Source organism: Tamandua tetradactyla, chromosome 21 (genome assembly GCF_023851605.1).
Source record: "Tamandua tetradactyla isolate mTamTet1 chromosome 21, mTamTet1.pri, whole genome shotgun sequence".
NCBI lineage: Eukaryota > Metazoa > Chordata > Mammalia > Pilosa > Myrmecophagidae > Tamandua > Tamandua tetradactyla.
This window is the reverse complement of record NC_135347.1, coordinates 51,468,689-51,492,155: the sequence shown is the minus strand read 5'-3', so window position 1 is coordinate 51,492,155 and position 23,467 is coordinate 51,468,689.

The window sequence follows — 23,467 nt, the reverse complement described above, 5'->3', positions numbered from 1 at the left end:
TTAAGGCCTGTGCTCACCTCGGCAGCCTCTGTGGTGAGCAGTCTCACAGCACATGCCCTTCTCTATAAAGACTTTTCTGACCACCCCTGGGACAGAACTGTCCAATTCTTTCTGCAGCTGGTCCTGTCCCATCCCTCTTTTCTCCACACAGTTGTGATCTCTACGCCAACCAATTATTGTCTTTATTTATATATTTGGCTCCACCTAGTGGAAATCAAGCTTATTGAGACTAAAGAAACACGTCTTACCAGGCTTTAGCCCTAATGCTTGACACAGTACTTAGCATGTAGTAGACTTAGGAAGGGTTAGCTAGGGGGTGGATGGATGGATGGATGGATGAGTGGATAGATGGATGGATGGATGGATGGATGGATGGATGGATGGATGGATGGATGGATGGATAGATGGATGGACAGATGTCTCCTAAGAAACATGGACAGCAGACTTGAGATGGATCGTACAAGCCCTCCTATGACTCAAACAGCTGCTCTGAACACAAATGCTCTTCCTATGGTAACTTCAGTAGCATCACCATATGTACATGGCAGAAACTTGTCTAATTTGTGCACTAGCCTTTTTTACAATCAATTTGTAGGTAAATGATACAGGCAAATGTCCATGAATTCTCTAGGAATTTAAGTGTTAAAGGCTATTGCTAGGTAATAGTATATTGTCCTATTCTAGAACTTCTGGAAATATCTTAGATAACAAATAATAAGCACGCTCACCACAGATTCATTACTATTTTTAATAGAAAGTACAATGATGTATGCAGAACAAATGGAGGATTTCCTGGCACCCCTCCCCTCTCACATGTAAAGCCCAGAGGTGCGTGTTGCCTCATAATTCAGGACATTTGATCTCACATTTAAAGGTCTCCAATGAGTGGACATGCCTCAGCCGTGTCCGCCTATTGTTTTCTCGGGTGGTGTTACCTAGTCTCGCAGGGGGCTCTGCTGCAGAAGCAGCCTTCTTGGGTATCCCTGGGCTGTCTTCCTGCCGCAGGCATCTTTCAACCTGCAGTTCCAGATCTGAAAATCGTTTCCACTTGCAAAAACCTGAGGAGACGGGAATTCATTTGCTTGCAGGTTGTCATCTCTCAATTCTCTCCTCCCTTTCCACCTCTCGCCGGAAGGTTCCTCCTGAGCCGGAGGTCCTCGGGGGCGCTCTCATCTTCCACCCCTTTGGAGTGCACTTGGTTACACTTTTATGGTTATATTAATGCCTCTCCCTTGGCACTTCACCAGGCCATGCGTGAGGAAGGTGACATATCCTCTTCTCGAGGAGGTTTTGTTCTAATCATTAGACAAAATACAAGACCATGCGTACAAAAATGCCCTGCTCTCTAACAAGGGAGTGGTGTCAGATCTGGATACGAGTCTGAGCCTCATGGAATCTGCAGTGAGCTTGGGTTTCCTCCTCAAAACAACCCTATGGCTCCTGTACTCTTGCCTGCACTCCCTGCCTGAGGCTTGGTAGAGAGAGGAGACATCATAGCCCACCGCCGTCTCCCTGCCAGGGTGGAGGGAGGAGACAGCATAGCCCACCTCCGTCTCCCTGCCAGCGAGTGGCTGTGCGGTTGCTCTGAGAAAGCAATATGTCCCCAGGAAATAGATGCCCTTTTTAGGTGGTCAATAATTTTGCGTCTAGAACCAAGCTGAGACGTAATTCCATCCTCTGGGTTGCTTATAACATTGCTGGGAGACAAGACTTGTTATACACACAAAGCAATCAGAGAGCAGATAGAGGCCGGCAGCTCCAGCTCACGAGAGCTGCCCAATAAATTCCTAGGAGTTTTGTGAGCCAGTTGTCAAACTGTTAATAACGTGAAATTGGCCATGGTGGAAGTATTAACACCACAGAAATTTTAAAACGCTGCAAATCGGGCTCCTATCCCTGAAAAGCTGGTTGTTAAATACTTACCAATTCACGACTGAGTTGATCTGTCCGCCCTGTCCTATTCCCAACCGTCCGTCCTCTAATACTTTAGAAGTTGATGTACAAAAAGCCTGAATCTTTCAGAAGATTTGTTTCAGAAATGGAGGAGTGGAAGAAGTTGTGAAAACCAAGAGGTACTTGAGAGAAACTTAGCCAGATACAGATACAGGCTGGAAAAGGCTGGCAGGTGTGTGCTTTCCCCCAGGTACTCTCTCAGCTCCCTCAATTTTGTTTTTATGCTCTACTTCAGTGCAGTGACTCAAACACCCATTAGGGTTCTATTCAGGTTAATAAGATTCTCGTGTGAAAGTGAAAATACCACAACCCAACAACAAAAAGATGAGCAACCCAATTAAAATATGGGCAAAGGGCTTGAATAGTCCGGAGATATACAAATGTTCAACAAGCATATGAAAAAATACTAATTTTTTCCCTAATGAGTTATTAGGGAAATGCAAATCAAAACCACAATGCAATACTATCTGACGCCCACCTGGATAGCTATAATCAATAAATAGATTTTAGAAAATGGAAAATAGCATGCGCTGGGGAGGTTGTGGAAAAATTTATCCTACATGCATTGTTGACGAGAACCTAAACGGTATAACCACTGTGGAAAATGGTTTAGTGAAATTAAAGCTAGAATTACCTCAAGAAATGGAAGACGGAATTACCATTTGACTGGGCAATTCGATCCCTTGTTTCACTCCTTTCAAAATAATTGAAATTAGGAGTTCAAATAAAATAATTTGTATATGAATGAAAACCTGTACATGAGTTCTCATACCAGCACTACTCACAATAGCCAAATTGTGGAAATAACCCAAACATCCACCAAGTGATGAAAGGATAAGAAAAATGTGGAATGCGTACCGACACATGCTACAACATGGGTGACCCTCAAAAACATCATGTTACGTGAAAAGAAGCCAGACACAGAGGTCACATATTGTAAGATCCCATTTCTACAAAGTGTACAGAATACACAAAACCAAAGAGACAGAGAGCAGATTAGGGGTTACCAGGGGCTGGAGGGAGGGAAAAATGGGGAGTGACTGCTTAATGGGTATGGAGGTAACTTATGAGATGAGGAAACTGTTTGGGGGCTAGATGGAGGTGATAATTATACAGTCTCGTGAATGTCACCGAATTGTACGCTTTAAAAGGGTTCATTTTATGTTAGGTGGATTTTGCATCAATTTTTTTTTAAAAAGAAAGTTTAGAAGTATGGGTGCCCATCGGTTACTCACCCAACATTTTGAATGCATCCCCATGAATTCATCCTCAACTCCTCGCTGAGACCAGGCCCCTGGGGAATGGGGGGCGTGCCTGGGAAAGAGAAGAGGGAGGTCATGTGTGAGGTGCCGAGGGAAAGCCTGTGCCTTTGGACACCCCCACAGGGTGTGAGAGAGAGGCCGTGGGGAAGTGGGAGGTACCAGGAGCGTGAGGAGGGGCGCACAGCACTCTTTGCCTACGCTCAAGAAAGAGCTCAGAGGCTTTCCCTGCTCCCTGCCCAGGTCCGTATTTTGGAATTATCATATGTGGTTGTCCTTACTGAATTTGGGTGCTGGGCCATAGTGACAGAGAGAATGAGAGAGGTGCAGAATCCAGGCACCTACTATTTAAATATCTGTATGCCCATGGCCCTGACCAGGAAATCTTGGAATAGACTCAAGCACTGAAAAAGAATCTGATCAAAAAGTGAGACAACTTGAAGACAAGTTTATCATCACACAGATGTAGGGACTGAGGGGTGAGGTGACCCTGTTTGGAGAGAAGCACGTGGGGTCTCTATTACCATTGTAACGTATTCTTACCTTGACCACTCAGTCTGCCAGATTCAAGACGAACATAAACTCAGGCTTTCTTGGGGTTTCCATACTTCTCCCAGAATCAAGATACTATGATGCTTTCCTGGTACCAAAGTGTTGGGGGGCCACTAGTCCCCCCAGATTCCTCCTGACATAACCATCATCAGCACCACCACTCCCGACCTCTAGGGTAACAGAACCCAACAGGGACCCCCAAATTTGTTTGAACCCATGCAACAGGCTTCCTCTCCCTCCCTCTTCACTCTACCCTTAGCGTGGCACAATCTTTCTCTAGTCAGAGGAGGGAAGCCTCTTTATCCCTCTTACTTTGGGTTGAGTAGTTTTGTCTGTGCCCAGTCTTCCGTTACCTAACGCTCGCAAACCCCAGACTTTCCCCAAGGACTTAGGTTTGGGGGGCTGAAAGCCAGAATAGCTTGCAGGCCGTCTCTGAGCCCCACCCCTCGTGTCCTCTCTGAGGTAATAAGCTCAGGCCCCCTCCCTGCCTGGATGGAGGATGGAGGGAAGAGGGATTGCAAGGAAGAAATAGCTGAGCATATCAAGACAGTTTCTTGCCATATCCTGAGCAACTTCAAATGTGGTAGGTGTTAGACCAAATTTAGTTGGATTTCTGGGGCCTCCTTGAAAAACTAAAACAACCACCCAGGATATTGTTCAGAAAAGTCAAACTGGAGTTGCTTTGGTGATGGAGGGCGGATGACAGAGGCTGGTGGTGAGGCCTGCCCTGCTCCCACACAGCCTGAAGGTGGAGAAGCCCAACTGTCCCATAGGATAAAAGCATCCCCAGGTGGCAATGGACCAAACCCCACAGGGACATCCAAAGGACAATGTAGTGCCAGTGTCCCCCAAGCTTACGGCTCCTATTCTCATCTCGGAGCCACAGAAGCCCCAGGTTTCCTGAAGGGGAGGGTGACGTTGAGGAAGGAGACCCATACAGTACTCTCAAATAAAACTGCTTTGCACGTGTTGTTTCTGTGAGAAGAAATAAAACAGAACAAAAGTAAGAACATGTTAAAGAAACCAATGAGAACTGTTAATGGCTTCAGCATAATACTGGCTAAGGGAAGTATGAATGGCTAAGTGATATAAATGGGAAAAAGGAAATAGAAATAAAATCAATGCCCTTGGTTTTACCTCCAACTCAGACCCCAACTCAGTTTAATTTCTGTTTCCTGAACCATCACACATTGGACTTGGATTATCCAGCTCCTGCAGTTTGGATTTGGATATTAAAAGTAAAATATGCCTGTGTTTAGACCAGGCCTTGTCCTTTGTCACAGACATTCCACAAATGGAGAGCTCCAGGCATGGTGTGACCAAGCCCCAACTTGGCCGCGGGGGGGTCGCCCTTGGAAGTCACAGCCTTGGTCTGAAAAACGCAGGCATTTCAACCCATCAACCACGTGATCTAGCACCCGGGTCTCCCTTCAGTTAAAGTTTAACTTGCTAATATTAAATTTATACACTATAAAACCCAGTAGAGGGCAGTACAACGGTGACGCAGTGGCAGAATTCTCGCCTGCCGTGCCGGAGACCCAGGCTGTTTCCCGGAGACCTGCCCGTTGGAAAAAAAAACCAAAAAAACCGTAGGAAACCACTGTCGATGAGATCACGCGTGTCCAGGAAAGCAGAGTTGACAAACTCAGTGTGAGCATCTGTTGCCACGCTTCCTTTTTCTAAATAGTTGTTCATGAATTGCTTATTTTAGAGCATCTGCTTTGGAATAAACATTAGCAGACATCTTAAATCTAAGAAAACTCCATAGAAGGAGAACTTCAGTTGAAAAAATTCCCCATTAGTTTATTTATTATTTTTTTTGGCATGGGCAGGAAACTGGGAATTGAACCCAGGTCTCTGGTATGGCAGGCAAGAACTCTGCCTGCTGAGCCACCATTGCCTGTCCCCACTAGTTTATTTTTAATAAGTTATCTTCACCCTTCCAATGTTCTCCTACTCCTTTCCCAACAGAATTCTGAAGGTCAGCATTTGAGAACTAACTTCTCAAAAGGCACATCCGGTCTGTGACTGTCCGTGAACGTGACTGCGCCATATTCACCTCCAAACCCTGCTGCCCACAATGCAAAATGTGCGTTCGCTTGGAAAGGCCGACCTTGGACCCCAAGTTACGGGGTCTCAAACTTGGCTCTTTCCATTAACCCCACCAGGGGGCAGCAAGCTTCTAAAAACTAACCCTACTGTAAACGAGCTGCTCTTCTTTAGCTAAATTGCTACTCCAAAATTTCGTGAAAAGTACAATAACTGTTTTAAGTAGAATAATAACCAGCTATAATTTATTAGACACTTAGTCTACACCAAGTACTGTGCTAAGCGCTAAGAGGTCAGTGCTTAAGGACTCTTTTATTTACCAAATACAAACAACCAAACAAAACAGAACCTCCACCACACACAAAAACCACCACCATCTAAATTTGAATTATGGCTGTTTAGGTTCTGAATAACAGTGAAACTTGATTTTCTTTAGAAATTGTCTAAGAAAATTTTCTCCCTTGTTCCCCAGTCCAAATTCATGCAACAAAGTCTTTGCACGAGCCAGGCAAGGAGCCATCCATCTATTCGTTCATCATTCACTCACTTTCTAAATTACTCGCTCGCTCATTCATTTGTGAAACATCACTGAGCAATTACTGTGTGCCCAGCATTGTGAGGGATACTGGCTTTAACCCTGGGCTCTGCATAAGTGGAGCCTTATCATTCTCATAATTGATCAGAAGTGGCAAAACCATAAAATATGATTTATTCTAGAACTTGAAGCCAATCTCTGTGTATTCATGACTATGATTTATTACAGCAAAAGAATCAAATTAAAAATCAGCAAAGGGAAAAGGCACATGGGGCCAAGTCTGGAGAAAACCAGGTAGAAACTTCCAAGAGTCCTCTTTCAATGGACTTGCATGAGACAAGGCTTAAATAGTCCAGCAACAATTTGTGACAATAGGTGTGAAATGTCCACTAAGGAAATTCACTACAGTCTCTGTGCTCAGAGTTTTTAATGGGGGGGGGGGGGCATGTCAAATATGCACCCTCTGTTTATATATACCAAATAAGTATAAGAGTATACCAAAAATCCAGACTCCCAGAAGGAAAGCAGGTGTTCAGCACAAACCACACTGTTTATACAAACAGTTGAGGCACACAGAGCCCTTCTTACTAGTTCTGGAAATGGGAGGAAACATCTGGAAATGTAGATTCCCAGACAAAGCAGTCAAGGTCCCACTTGAGAAGCAGGCCTTTCTAAGGCCAGCCATCCCAGGCCTGTTAGGCTAACTCTTTACTACACAAATGATGAATGTTTTCTTCAATTACAGGAAACTTTCAGGTTTTGGAGCCAGTTGAATCTTGTCTCCTCCATTAATAAGTGAGGTGTCCCTGGACAAGTCACTTTACCATTTTAAGTCTCAATTTCTTCAGTGACAAAATATCTAGGAAAACACTGAACCTGGGAATGGCCTAGGGGACCCCTAAAGCATCAGTCAACTCTCCAGCAGCTCAAAGAGGCATTGGGGCTTGTAAAGGGCAAGAGTAAATGAAGCACGAGGTGACACAGGCAGTGCTAATGCGGAATAATGGGAAATAGAGACCTGTAGGCTTGCATAGTGTCCCCACAAATTCATATCCATCTGGAACCTCAGAATGTGAGGTAATTAGTTAAGAGAAGGATAAACCACATTAAGGTGGGTTCTAAAGCCAATACCATGGAGCCAGAGATGCTTGGGGAGAAGACGGAGCCAGAGATGCTTGGGGAGAAGACCATGCCAAGGTGGGGAAAGAGACCGAGGCATCAACAGTAAGCCAAGGACTGCACTAAACACTAGAAGCTAGGAAGGGGCAAGGAAAGATTCTTCTCCAGAGGGTTTGGAGGGAACATGGCCCTACTGACAACTGGCTTCAGACTTTGGGTCTCCAGAATTGAGAGAATAAATTTCTGTTGTATTTAGCCACACAGTTTGTGGTACTTTGTTATAGCAGCCCTAGGAAACTAATACAGAACCAGAGATAAAAGTTGAGGCTCATAACTACAAAATGCCCACAGGCCAGAAAAGCAAAACTCAAGGTAGACAGCAGGGATTGGACACATGTGACATGGGGCAGAGACTAAAGGGAGGGGCTTATGTGGCTAGATCTGCACCTGGAGAAACTGAAGATGAGGCAGTGACCTATAGAACAGTATCAGTTCTACCCTTCTTTCACAGTCATGGAGCCCACAAGTTTAGCTGGAACACAATGGTCTAGAATAAAGACTACATCTCCCAGATTTCCTTGTAGTTCATCTAACTCTGGCCAATGGCCTGAAAGAAAAAAGTTCATGGCAGCAGCTGGGAATCTTCTTTTAAAGACAGTTGATGTTTCTTCTTCATCCTCTTCTCCAGAAGACATCTTGAGTTGATGAGAAGGCCTTGGGAATAGACATGTTTTCACTAAGAACTAGTGGGGAGTGCCATACTGGCCCTAAAATTTCCACCTCTGGACTGCTTTAAATGAGAGAAATTTCTGTTTATTTGAGGCTTTCCTGTTACTCCCAGCTGAATTTAAGCCTCCCTAATACAGAAGAGATTCAGGATTGTCAAGTGTTCATAGAGTCATGGCATCCAGAACCATAGAATCGCCAGATTTTAGATGTGAAGAGTCACAGGAAACATATTTTCAACCTCTTTCCTTTACTGTTGGAGAAACCGAGGCCCAGTCATTCCTGTGATTTTTCAGGGTCACATGAAAATGTTAGGAGCCGGGCTGGGCCTGGGTCCTAGGTTTTGGGGTTTCTAAATCCACGTTTCTTCTCCCATTGTGGAGAACTCAGGCCCGGGCAGGGGTGAGGTCTGAAAAGTTACTCCCCTCTAGGTACCCAAACAGGAAGTGCTGATAGAACAAACATACCCAAATCCCAGGGGTCCCTTCAGAGGCCGTCCCCACTTTCTGTTTTGATGGGGGAAAAGCCAGTAGTGGAAGGTGAGCATATCTTGGGAATTTGCAGGCTCCAGCTTTCCTCCTCTACATCTTCCTCTCACCCTTGTCAGACCTGCATCTTTCCTTGTAGCACAAGTTCCGGTCTGCCCAGAGGGCCCCCAGCCCATATGGAGTTCGCCCCCCACCCCCACCCCCACCCCGCTTTGCCTCCTTGACCAGTGGCCTCTAAGAAGTGCACAGACAGAATGGCCTGACCATGAGACCCTGGTCAGCCTGAGACACCGCAGCAGCTCGCTGGGCTCCATCTGGTTTCCCAGTGCCTACCTGGCATTCATTACTTACTTCCCAGGAATTTTTGTTCCTGCTGGAACGCATTTTGGCAGATGCTTTTGATGGCCTGCCTACATCTCTTCATTGCTCCCCGACTTCAAACCCACAGCCCGTGCAGTTCTTTGTTTCAGAACTTTCTGTAGTGCTGAAGCCACTTTTTCTGTTCCTGTAGCAGGCTGGAAGTGCAGGGGGAGAAAGAGAAACATGGATCTTGTCACAGCCTCCAGCCAGTGTCTGCAGGGAGTTGGGGTATTAAAGATCGCAGCTCCCTGTCCCTGCGGAGGATAACTCTGAGGCGTGGGTTCTATGTCGGCCTCCAGAGGTGGCCCCCGCTGATTGAGCTCCAGCTGCCTTCATGGTAGTTGCCTCCCCATCATGGCCTCATTCTCCACCCCTGCACCTATACAGTTCCTTTACCTCCCAATAAACAAGTTACATCAATTCCTTATCTTGGAATTTGCTTCTGGGAAAACTTACCCTAAACTAAACCTCCATCAGCCCTGGTCCACTCTTTTATTTTACTTAAATCCAGAGTTGGGGAGCCTTGGGCTTCTTCATAAGCATACACCCACATGCATGTGCGTGCACAAACACACACAGAAACACAGACGTTTCCAGCTTCTCCCTGAACCAGCTATCTCAAAGACATCTAGATCCCTCAGCTACTCAGCTGGGGTTTGCTGTCTTGTAAGAATACCCTAAAGTCCAGTAAGTGAATGAAAAACTAGAACAATAAGAGTATATCGGTACCGGGTCTTAATCACCTTTTTTATTTTCTTGAGGATTTTTTTCCCCTTTTCATTGCAATTTTATTGAGATATATTCACACCACCATACAATCCATCCACAGTATACAATCCATGGCTCACAGTAGCATCACATAGCTGTGCCTGCTCATGCGTCCTTTCACCTCCACCCTCTGTCACCGTGCTGCCCAGCACCCTGCCCACCCTGGCTTGTGGCCCTCGGGAGGTGCTCGGTGAATATCTGTTCATCAGAGAAGCAGCTGGAAGCAGGCAGCCTGCCTCTGCTCCACGGTGGCCCCTCACCACCTCGATCCTCTACTGTACAATCTCTGTGAGCCCCAAGAGGATCCCCCCACTCCTAATCAATGCCACACAATGGTGAAGAAACCGCACTTCGTTGTTTTTTTTTTCCACACTATTCTACACCCCCAGGAGAATGTGCCTGGAACATGCACACCCATTGGTCTAATTCCATTTTAGCAAGCGCAGCTGTTTCTCCTGCTAGAGGTCTGCTAGTTTACTGAGGTCTGCTTCATCTCACCCTCTGCCACCTGCCCAAAGGGAAGATTTCATTCACACAAATGTAGAATGCCTAATTCAATCTGCTCCCTGATTCAGGGACCCCCTCAAGAGGCTGCCTGATGGGTTAGAGAGTCATCTATTTCAGGAGCTCCTCAGGTGATGGGGAGCTCACTCACCATGGGGGAGCTGACCCCCCATGGGGGAGCTGACCCCATTGGAAAGGGCTGTAGTTATTAAGGATCCTCAATAGTAAGGACAGCCACCCCTTACGGAGCATTTGCTGTGTGCCAGAGCTTCCCATGTGTGGCTCATTTAATGAGCACAGTGATCCTATGAACTAGGGCCCACCGGTATCGTCCCCACTTTACAAGGAAGGAAACTAAAGCCTGGAGAAGTTAATAACTTGCCCAAGATGACAGAGCTAGCAAGTGACAACCAGATTTCAAACCAACGAAGGCTCCCTACAAGTCTGTGCTGCATTGCCTTTTTCTTCTTTGGGGCAGAAATCTCTCACCCCACATCCCTGTGAGATGGCAATGCATGCCGAGGACACTCCTCTTGTTAGTGGACAGGTGGACATGACATTTTGCATATAATTTCCGGTAGCCACTACACCCCAGCTCAAGCCACTACACCTCAGCTCACCCCACTACACCCCAGCTCATGCCAGTACACCCCAGCTCACCCCAGCCCACCCCAGTACACCCCAGTACACAGATCCCAGGTGAAGAACCATGGCCAATGTATCAACTAGGAATAATTTTGCTTTCACATCTACTTGAGAACCCTTTTAGGAACTTTCTGATATCGTCCTGTTTCCAAGCAAAATGTTCCCAGTTCCCCATGAAAGAACGTTCAACCTCACTAGTAATCAAAAGAAAGACAAAATTAAACCATAATGAGACTGAGGTGGTACTTGGTACCTTTGAAACCAGTAACAGTAAAGAATACTCTAAAATCAAGTAGTGGGAAGAGCGCCTTCATTTCTTACTGCCAGATTTTGTAACCGAACACTCTATCTTTAGAAAGAAATTTGGCAACACACGGCATAGAGTGATGAAAATGTCCAGGACCTTTTGACTTGATAATCCCACCACTGGAATTTATTCCAAGAAGATAATTTAGATGGAAATAAAAACCATATGTAGAAAGATATTTGTAACCCTCTTATTTATAAGAGCAAATCAAAAATAGGAAAAAAAAAAAAAAAGGAAAAACTTAATGCTCAGCTATTGTGTGTAACTATAGCCATTACCTTGATAGAATTATCAAACCGTGGGAAGTGTTATAACTCCATTCAGAAGAAAGCACCATGTGTGTGTCTCCATTGGGCAGCAGGCCTGGAAGCTCGGGCAGGCCCAGGTGATGATGTCCTCAGCTCGGCTGTTGCATTCGAGCTCCAGTTGCTAGGAAGCGCCATGGGTTTGGGACCTACAGCTCCCGCCTTCATCTCTGTGGACTGGGGGCCACTCGGGCCCTCTATGGCCACACCTGGGTGGACTCCTTTTGAGAGTAGCTCTAAGATAATCATTAATTACAGTGCTTAATTAATTTTTCTCCTTTTTATGTATTTGAACTTTTGAAAGACATCCAATGAGGGGAATTAAATGAAATCACTTAGACCCCAGTACTATTTTTCTTTAACCATTTTACATACTACGAAACATAGTCCATTAGATGGATAATGACTGCTTTCAGAATCCTCACTTGCAAGGCCTAGGAAAGCCATTCGTGATTCAATGGTATTGATGAGCAGGAAAGAGTTCTGATGCTTTACTGCCAGCTTCCATCCTTTCAGACTGAAAGGATGATGCAAGTAAGGAAGCATGCCATGAAGCAACTCATTAGAGGACAGTACTCAAACATCTCACTCGGTTTATGATTACTTAAAAAGTTATTACCCAAGAAGAGCCCATTCTGCAGAATAACTAATGGGGAACAATTCAAGACTTGCACTGACTTTTGTCATTCATATTTAGCTGGGAAATAACAATAAACACAAAAGCATAATGCCCCTCTGCTCTCTGTACTTTTCTTGAAATCACTTGTACCTAAAGAGCTAAAATGCATTTGGAACTGTGCATGCTAACCGTGATAAAACCTAGAATTGAATTAAGGTGAAGGAAAAATCTCGGTGCCAGATCCAAGTTCAAAGTTCAGTCCAGGTCCAGAGAAAAAGATCTTCAGTGCTCTTCCCAGGGCCAGCTCATTCAAGTAGACTCGTTAGAGGCAGCCCATCTAGAGACTTCTGGAACAAAATATTTGACCTTGCCTCCTTAGTTTCTAGAGTGACCAAGAAATAGTTTTTGAAATGGATAAAGAAGGAGTTTTCTGATATTTATACCCCTACACAGTATAACACAGAAAGAGTCCCAGAGAAAGACATCCTGATTAAAAGATTGTGTTTAACATAAGAGGGGGAGAAAAGTGGCAATGTTTATCTTTAAGATAGTAAACTGGCAATATCAGGGTTGGGTGGAGGATTTATTTTCACAGTTGTTCTAGTTTGTAAGCATCAGAAACAGAATGGCTTTTAAAAGGGAAATTTATTAAGTTGCAAGTTTACAGTTAAAAGGCTGTGAAAATGTCCACATTAAGGTTACCTTCACTCAACAAAGGCTGATGAGGTTTGGGGTTTCTCTCTCAGCTGGGAAGGCACACGGCGACGTCTGCTAGCTTTCTCTCCCGGCTTCTGGTTTCATGAAGCTCCCCTGGGGGTCTCTGGCCGTGCAGGCTCCATGGGCTCTGCCTGTTCTGGAGGGTCTCTCGGCCCTCCTGGCTCTACACTGTCTCCAAAATGGTTCCCTTTCAAAGGATTCCAGTAGCAACCCCACCTGGAATGGGTGGAGATGCATCTCCCTGGAAACCACCTAGTCAAAAGTCACCACCCACAGTTGGGTGGGTCACATCTCCGTGGGAACAATCAAAAAACTCCCACCCAGTAATACTGAATGAGGATGAAAGGACATGGCTTTTCTGGGGTACAAACAGATTCAAACAGCACAATAGTATACCATTTTTCCCTTTTTAAATGGTTTAATATGCACATGTATTAATTTTCAGAAATAATGTTATATCATAATAATAGGGGACTTTTTAAAGCACTGTGGTAACTAAATATCATGGGATATTATGTCAAGAAGTACCACATTGAGTCTTATATTTCTGTTCCTTTTCCATGCGTCTTCACTTCTTTAAGGTTCCACTCCTCTGCCGGGTCACTGTGAGTTGTGATGTACAAAGCTATGGAAAGATGCTCACATCCCATCTTGTTTTTAGCCTACTCACGCGGCACACAATATCTGATTTATCATTGGATCTATCACTGTCCACCCAGGTAGGCTCCCAGTCTGTCTTGTATGTTAAATAAATTGAGGTCTAAGTCATCCCAATATTCACCCAAAAATAACATTATGGTTAACATTTATCCATAAAAAACCTACCAAGAAAAAAGTTGTATCTTCACCATTATCACTACTTAAAAAGAAAAACAAACTCATTGACTACTTGCTTCCAATTTTTAAGCGAGTAGAGACTATGTTGAAAGCCTTCTTGGTGCCTGCCCCAAGCCCGGGGCAGGGAAGTCCTGGTCCCTGGGGCAGCTCTGCCCAGCCATGGGCCTTGGCTCACACCAATCTCACGCCTACCCCCAGGATTGAATCATGTCCCCCGCAAGGACATGTGCAAGTCTAAATCCATGCACACGTGGTGTGGGTGTGAGCACTTGTGTAAATATGACCTTTGAAGATGTTATTTATTAAGCTGTCGCCAAACTGAATCAGGGAGGGTCTTAATCTGCGTGACTGGAGGCCTTATAAAGAGAAGAAATCTGGACACAGCGAGTGAGAAGAAACCCAAAGTCGGAGAAAGCCACAGGAAGAGATCAGTGATAGAGGCAGCGATGCGAGCCCAGGTGCCCCAGGGACTGTGGTAAAGCAGCAGCAGAATGCTACGAGATTCAGGGAGAGAGCACGGTCCGCTGAGACCTCGGTGTCAGCCTCGTAGCCTCCAAAACCGTGAGACAACAAATTCCTGTTGTTAGGCCACCGGTGTGGGCCATTTGTCCTGGCAACCTCGGTAGGCTGTGACCCACCAAAGGGGGAGCTGCGGGGTCCCCAGGAGGTCCCAAATTGAGACTAGTCCAGAGGGCAGGAAGCAGCCGGGGCAGGCGAGGGGGAGGGAGGACTTTTCTCCTGACCAGGAAAATCAGGGCCCTCCCACTGCCCACTTGCACGTTGGAGGGTCCAGGACGTAGTCACACACAGGACAAGCAGAACAGCCATTGCCTACGCCTGATAGTCACAAAACGGCTTTGGTTTAGTCTTGATATTATTTTCAAAGCCTGTTAAATCTATATGCACGTTATGTGTGTCTTAAGAACAGTAATTTTTGAAAGTGTAAATATGAAAAAATAGACCATGCCATTTTAACCTGTTTCAGTCTGTCTGCATTTTTATTGCATCAGGCACCATCACTCTCCCAAAATGAAAGTGGCCCAGGTCTCACCATTTCTGAGAAGCCCAACACAGGGCCTCGGCTGTGACAACAGCACCCAGCAGTCCAGCTCCTGGCACCTCTCCAGAGATCCAAGACAATGATGGACTTGAGTACAGCCTTCCCAGCTGGCCTGAGCGCCAGCTGGCACCATTAGATTGAGACGAGGACTCTGAGCTTTCTCAGTAGTCTGGAAACAGCCCAGCCTCCCTCCCTACAATCCCCATCAAACCATCTGGAAAATGAAAATAATACCTTCTGCTTCCCACCACGCTCCAGGAACTCTGTGAGAGACAGGGAGAGATTAGCCTGTAAGTCTCCTGCATTCCTAGGGAAGTTTGCCCTGGAATAGGCTAGTGTTTAGCCTCTTTTAGCCTAAATAATAGAAGGGAGATGCTAATAAGTGCTCTTTCCAGCCACCTCTGCCACCCTACAGGCTCAACTTCTGTGTCCAGCCCACCTGCAGGATGACAAGGCTCCCACCGTCAGCTCTTCGGTGCCCAGTGGTGGTCTCCTACGCCTGCCCACTCCCAGTCGCCTGAGGTTCATCCACCTGCCAGGTGAGTCTGGCAGTGCTACGCAAACACAACGTGCTTTTGAATCACCTGGGCATTCATCAGAATGCATGTTCTGATTCAGCAAATCTGGGGTGAGGCCCCGAGGCTCTGCATTTCTTACTAGCTCGCTGCAACTGATGCTACTCATCAGATTAGAAAAGCGCCAGACAACCCAGCAGGAGGGAATTCTAGTTTCAAATGCATTCTAGACCAGGCAGCTATTCCTCTGGCAGAAACCTGGAGGCCTGGACGAGCAGCTTGAAGGGTGTCGGAGGGAAATGTGGTGCTCAGATCTGCCCAGAGGGGGATACAGAAACCAGCTCCACCTGAGCATCTACTCTCATCCCCAGAGTTGACGTGGCATTTAGCTGAGATTTCAGACTGGCACCAGCAATTAATCTTTAGGTTCTGGCCCTCGGAATATATAGGTGGGTGCAGTTCAATTTTGGAGTGCATCTAAGAATCAAAGCTGTCACTCTCCCCAAATGGGCTTCTCTGCACTCCTCCCTCCAGCAGGGTCTGGCCAGGCCCCAGGGTGGATTTGTTCTGCTTAAATGCACTTTTCCTGGCAGAGCTTCCAGGCTCATGGAATAGACTCTTGCCAAAGGCAAAGGATCATCTGGCAGCAAAGAACGCTAGATGCAGCTAATCAGGTACAATCACTTTTAAATGACATCTTTCTTCCCCCTAATTACCAAAATCATACAAGCTCATTTTAGAAAATTTAGAAAATGTTGGAAAGCATAAAGAAGGAAATAATCCTGCAATCTTACACCTCTGAAACAATCCATTTTAACATTTTGGAAAATGTCCTTCAATCTTTCATGTGCATAATTATGATCTGTATATAGTTCCACTTTAGGCTTCCCTACCCCCAAAACTTATTGTGGAAAGAGCATTTATCCATGTCACTAATTCCTTGAAAACATGACTTCAATAGCTGCATAATAGTCTGTCCTATGGATTTGCCAATATTTGCCCAATTTGGGCATTTAAGTTGCTTAATTTTTCCCTATAGAAAGGCTTTAGAACTCCTTAACCCTATTATCCTGGCTTACGTCTTTAGAATAAATTTCCAAAAGTGGAATATTGGATCAAAGAGTTTGAATACTTTTAAAATTCCTGCTATATATTAAACCATGTCCCCCACAAAGACCTGTTCAAGTCCTAGCCCCAGGTCCCGTGGATGCAAACCTATTTGTAAACAGGATCTTTTTTGTTTGTTCGTTTGCTTTTTATTGATATATATTATATATTCACATACCAGGTCATCATGTGAAGTGCACAATCAACAGTTCACAGTATCATCATGTAGCTGTGCATTTATCATTACAATCAACTGCATTTTTCTTTTTTGTGAAAAATTAACTGTGTTAATTTGCAAACTGTTGGAATGTGATACACCAGAAAGGGAATAGCTTTTAAAAAGAGCTTGTTTAAAGCTTGTTAAAATTTAATAAGCTACAAGTTTACAGTTCTAAGGAAGTGAACATGTCAAATTAAGGCACCAACAAGAGGTTGCCTTCACTCAAGAAAGGCCAATGGGACAGGAATCCCTCTGTCAGCTGGGTAGTCACGTGGCTGGCATCTGATGATCCCTTGCTCTGGGCTCTGTTGTTTTCAGTCTCTGTTCCTATGGGGGTTCCTCAGTTTACTTCTCCAGGGCTGGCTTTCATCTCTTGGCTTCCCTTGGCCCTCTCCAGGTTCTGGCTTGCTTAACATCTCATGGCAACATCTGCTGGGCTCCAAGCATCTCCATACATAATGTCTTTGTTCTCCACACATCTGCATCTGTGTCAGCTCTGCTTGAAGTTAATGTTGGTTCTGAGGCTTCTGTCATTTCTCTCATTTCTGGCTCTCTCCAAATGTTTCATCTTTTAAAGGATACCAGTAAGCTATTCAAGACCTACCTGGAATGGGTGGAGTCACATCTATATCTAATTAAAAGATCACACCCACAATTGGGTGTGTCACATCTCCATGGAGATAATCTAATTGAAACTTTCCACCCTGCAAAATGAATCAGGATGAGAAGAAACAGCTGCCTCTGCAAGATTGAAAAAAGGATTAAGACATGGCTTTCTGGGGTACATAATACTTTCCAACTGGCACAATAACATATATACAAAAAAGCAATAAATTTCAAAGCACATCGCAACAATTAGTTGTAGAACAGATTTCAGAGTTTGATACGGATTACAATTCCACAATTTTAGGTTTTTACATCCAGCTGTTCTAAGATGCTGGAGACAAAAAGATATATCAATATAACGATTCAGCAATCATGCTCATTTGTTAAATCCAACCTTCTCTGTATAACTTCACCATCACCTCTGATCTTTCTCCTACTCTTTAGAGATATTTGGATGATGCCCATTTTTTATTTTTCATGTTGTAAGGGGTTGTCAATAATATCAGATACTGGAGTGAAACTAGCTGATGTTCTGGAGAGGCTGGCCCCTCTGCATTTCAGGACTTAATCTGGTCCAGGGACCCAACTGGAGATTGTAGGTTTCTGGAAAGTTACCTTAGTACATGGAACCTTTGTAGACTCTTTTATAAAGCCCCAGGTGTTCTTTAGGATTGGCAGGAGTGGTTTGAGTTGAGGTTTGGCAGGTTATGATAGATAACAACATCTAACTGAAGCTTGCGTGAGAGTGACCTCCAGAGTAGCCTCTCGACTCTATTTGAACTCTCCCAGACACTAATACCTTATTTGTTATACTTTTTTCCTCCTTTTGGTCAGGATGGCATTGTTGGTCGTACCATGCCAGGGCCAGGCTCATCCCTGTGAATCATCTCCCACGTCACCAGGGAGACTTTCACCCCTGGATGTCATGTCCCACATGGGGGGAAGGGCAATGGTTTCACTTGCAGAGTTGGGTGAGAGAGAGAGAGGCCACATCTGAGCAATAAGAGAGGTCCTCTGAAAGTAACTCGTAGGCATACCTATGGGTAAGCTAAGCTTCTCTGCTACATGCTTAAGCTTCACAAGAGCAAACCTCAAGATCAAGGGCTTAGCCTATTGATTTGAGTGTCCCTAATGTTTGACACGGTATCAGAGGGTTCCCCAGTGGTAAAGTTAAATAGTTCTGTATTTTTTTCCCCATCTCTCAAGTGACTATGCCAATACTTTTTTGATTATCTGCTTAATATACTCTGGGGTGTATCCAGGCATTATATTAAGCTATACAAGGTTAAAGGATCTCATTCTTTGATTGTTTAAAGGATCTATCTAGACAGATTGAGTTAGATTATTGTTACAGAAAATTTAGGTTTTGGAAAAAATAAACTTTTCTTCCTTTGGTCTCAAAGAGTAGATGAAGTTCGAAAATACAGATGTCTTCCTTTGTATTCTGATTTATCTTAATCCCGACCTGATCACCTTTGTTCTTAACTCTAAATACCAGATTATGCATATATAAAACAGCCTCTCAAAATCCAGAAACAATTGTCACTCCGGGCTAAAAGTAACTACTCTAAGAGTTTACAATCTAGGCCCCTGTTTTCTTATAAGTTTTTTCTAAATGAGATCACACAATATTTGCTCTTTAGCTTCTGGCTTATTTTGCCTCACCAAATGTCCCACACGTTCATTCACATCGTGCCTCACAACTTCATTCCTTTTTGTAGCAGCTCAATATTCTATCATATGTACACACTATTGTTCACCAATCTCCTTCTCAGTCAGCGCATCCTTCAGCCTCCCCTGTTCATTGGGCATCATGTATAATGTCCAAAGTCAGCAGTCCCTCCACACTCTCAATTTAAGATAATTTCATTGTTTCCAAGAGAAAAATAACCAATCATCATACCCTCACCAAATAGAAAATCTAAACATCTTCTTAAGTCTTGTCCCTCTGTCCATTATTTACCCCTGGTGTTGCTGTGGTACTGCTGATGTTTTCCTGTTAAACACAGCCCACAGCATGCAATAGCAGTTTTCCCCCTGTACCCCTAAATTATACCCTCTTTACACAAGATTCATACCTTTGTAGTAGTTCACGCAAGAACTTATTTTTATTTGTAGTGTTAATCGGTAGGACACATGGATCTACACAACCCCTTTCAATTATGTTCACCTTCAATACGGTAATATTTCTTACAGCCCCACTAGTGAACTGTCTTCACTTCTATCTATTCCTTTACACCTAAGTTCAACCTCATTAGCAAACCATTCACCCAACTCTAGGGTCCCTGGTCTCTAGGTCCTCTATATACTGTAAGCCTCTGATTTTACCTTTGCCATGGTCATAAAAGTGGAATCATACAGCATCTATCCTTTGGTTTCTGGCTTATTTCACTCAGCATTATGTCCTTAAGGCTCATCCATCTTGTCATGTGCTTCAGGACATATTTCATCTTACTGCTGCATAATATTCTATCGTATGTATATACTACATTTTGTTAATACACTCATCTGTTGATGGGCACTTGGATTGTTTCCATCCTTTGGCAATTGTGAATAATACTGCTACGAACATCAGTGTGCAAATGTCTTTTGAGTCACTGCTTTTAGCTCTTCTGGGTATATACTGAGTAGTAGTGTTGCCGGGTCATAGGGCAACTTGATATTTGGTTTTCTGAGGAACCAGCAGACTGTCTTCCATAGTGTCTGTACCATTATACATTCCCACCAGCAGTGCATAAGTGTCCCAATTTGTCCACATCCTCTCCAACATTTGTAGTTTCCTGTTTGCTTAATAGCAGCCATTTCTTAGATGTGTGAGTCGGCATCTCATTGTAGTCTTGATCTGCAATTGCCTTATAGCTAATGAAAATGAGCATCTCTTCATGTGCATTTTAGCCATCTGTATTTGCTCTTCAGAGAAGTGCCTATTCTTATCTTTAGCCCATTTTATAATTGGGCTCTTTGTTCTGTTGTTGTTGAGTTGTATGATTTCTTTATGTTTACAAAATAGCAAACTTTTATTCAACGTGTGATTTCCAAATATTTTCTCTCACTGAGTTGGCTGCCGCGTCCACCTTTTTGACAAAGTCTTTTGAGGCGCAAAAACATTTGATTTTGAGGAGTTCCTATTTATCTATTTTTTCTTTTGTTGCTTGTGCTCTGGGTGTAAAATTTCGGAAGCTACCTCCTATTACTAGGTCTTGAAGATGTTTCCCTACATTTTCTTCTAGGGGCTTTATGATACTGGCTCTTATATTTAGGTGTTTGTTCCAATTTGAAAGTTAGTTTTTGTATAACGTTTAAGGTAAGAGCCCTCTTTCACTCTTCTGGCTATTGATATCCAGTTCTCCCATGCCCATTTATTGAAAAGACTATTTTGTTCCAGTTCCGTGGATTTGGGGGTCTTGTCAAAGATCAATTGACCATAGATTTGGGGGTCTATTTCTGTGCTCTCAATTCTATTACATTGGTCAGTACTTCTATCTTTGTGCTAATACCATGATGTTTTGACCACTGTGGCTTTACAATAACTTTTAAAAACAGGAAATGTTAATCCTCCCACTTGGTTCTTTTTTAGGATGCTTTTAGCTATTTGGGGTCTCTTTCCCCTCCAGATGAATTTGGTAACTAGCTTTTCCAAGTCTTCAGAGTAAGTTGTGGGAATTTTGATTGGTACTGCATTGAATCTATAGATTAATTTGGATAGAATTGTCTTCTTAACTACATTTAACCTTCTTATGCATGAACAGGGAATGTCTTTCCACCTATTTAGATCTTCTTTGATTTCTTTTAGCTATGTTATGTAGTTTTCTGTGTACAAGTCCTTTACATCCTAGTTAAGTTCATTCCTAGACACTTGGTTCTTTTAGTGGCTATTCTGAATGGAATTTTTTTTTTCCTTCATTGGCTCCTCAGTTAGGTCATTGCTTATGTATAGAAACATTACTGATTTTTGCTTTTCTTGTGTTGAACTACCCTTGTGTTCCTGGTATAAACCCCTCTTGGTCATGGAAAATAATTCTTTTAATGTGTTGTTGGATTGAATTTGCTAATGTTTTGTTGAAAATTTTTGCATCTATGTTGATTAGGGAGATTGGCTTGCAGTTTTCATTTTTTATAGCATACTTACTGTGTTCCTTATTAAAGGATGTCAGCTTCATAAAATGAGTGAGGTAGTGTTCTTTTTTCCTCAATTTTTTTGAAAAGTTTGAGCAGGATTGGTGTTAGTTCTTTTGGGAATGTTTGATAAAATTCCCCTGTGAAGCCATCTGGCCCTGGGCTTTTCTTTGTAAGTAGGTTTTTGAAGACTGATTGAATCTCCTTACTTGTGATTGGTTTGTTGAGATCTTCTATTTCTTCCTGAGTCAGTGTAGCTTGTTCATGTGTTTCCAGAAATTTGTCTATTTCATCTAAATTGTCTATAAACAAACCCATTGGTTTGTTGGTATATGGTTGTTCATAGTAGCCTCTTAACAATATCTTTATTTCCTCAGGGTCTGTGGTAATGACCCCCCTCTCATTTCTGATTTTCTTTATTTGCATCCTCTCTCTTTTTTCTTTGTCAGCCTTGCTAGCAGTTCAAAGATTTTACTGATTTTTCTCAAAGAAACAACTTTTGGTTTTATGATTCTTTCTATTGCTATTTTGTTCTCCCATTCAGTTAGCTCTGCTTTAATCTTTATTTCTCTTCTTATTTTTGCTGTGGGGTTAGGGTGCTGTTCACTCTCAAGCTCCTCCTGTTAGCAGTTACGTCCTCAATTTTTGCTCTTTCCTCTCTCTTTTTTTTTTTTTTTTTCCTCTGCATAGGCAGACACTGGGAATCAAACCCGGGTCTTTGGCATAGCAGGCGAGAACTCTGCCTGCTGAGCCATCGTGGCCCACCTTTTCCTCTTTTTTAATACAGGCATTTAGGGAAATAAACTTCCCTCTTAGCACAGCCTTTGCCACATCCCATAAGTCCTGATATGTTGTATTCTCATTTTCATTAGTCTCCAGATAGCTACTGATTTTTCTAGCAATTTCTCCTTTGACCCATTGGTTGTTTAAGAGTGTGTTATTTTATCTCCATATATTTGTGAAAGTTCTCATACTTTGGTGGTTATTGATTCCCAGCATCATTCCATTGTGATTAGAAAAAATGCTTTGAATAATTTCAATACTTTTAACTTTATAAAGACCTTTTTTTTGCCTGAGCATATGATCTATCCTGGAGAATGTTCCATGAGCACTAGGGAAGAATGTGTACCCTGGTTTGGGGGTATGTGTGTCAGTTTGAAATATTATGTACCCAGAAAAACCATGTTGTAATCCTGCTCCAATCTTATGGAAGCAGCCATTTCTCTTAATACTGTAGGTGGGATACCTTTGCTTAGATTATCTCCACAGAGATGTGGCATGCTCAATTGTGGGTGTGATCTGATGATTAGTTGAAGACGTGACTCTGCCCATTCCAGATGGGTCCTGATTAGTTTACTATAATCCTTTAAAAGAGGAAACATTTGGGAAAGAGTTAGAAATGACTGAAGCCTCAGAGCTGTCAGAAGCATCACAGCAGAGCTGACACAGTTGCTGACATGTGGAGAACAGAGACGCAGATGTTTGGAGATGCTTGGAGCTCAGCAGATGTTGACGTGTGCCTTCCCATGAGATGTTAAGCAAGCCAGGACCTGGAGAGAACCAAGGGAGGCCAAGAGATGAAACCCAACTCAGAGAGGCAAAGTAAGGAACCCCACAGGAACAGAGGCTGAAAGCAATGGAGCCCAGGAGCAAAGGACCAGCAGATGCCAGCCACGTGCCTTTCCAGCTGACAGAGCTGTTCCTGACCCATTGGCCTTTCTTGAATTAAGGTACATTTCCCTGAATGCCTTAGTTTGGACATTTTCATAGGCTTAGAACTGTACACTTGCAACTTATTAAATTCCCTTTTTAAAAGCCATCCAATTTCTGGTATATTGCATTCCAGCAGCTTAACAAACTAACACATGAGGCCAAATTGAGTCAAGGTGGGCCTTAATCCAATATGACTGGAATGTTTATAGCAGAGGAAATTTGGACAGTCTGTGGGAGAGAGATGGCCATGTGACAGAGGCAAAAACTGAGTTAAGGACCGTCGGCCAGCCCATCCCAGAACACTTCAGACTTCAGAGAGAGTACGATCCTGCCAGTGTCTTGCATTTAGAAGTCTAACCTCTAAAACTGTGGGTCAATAAATTCCTG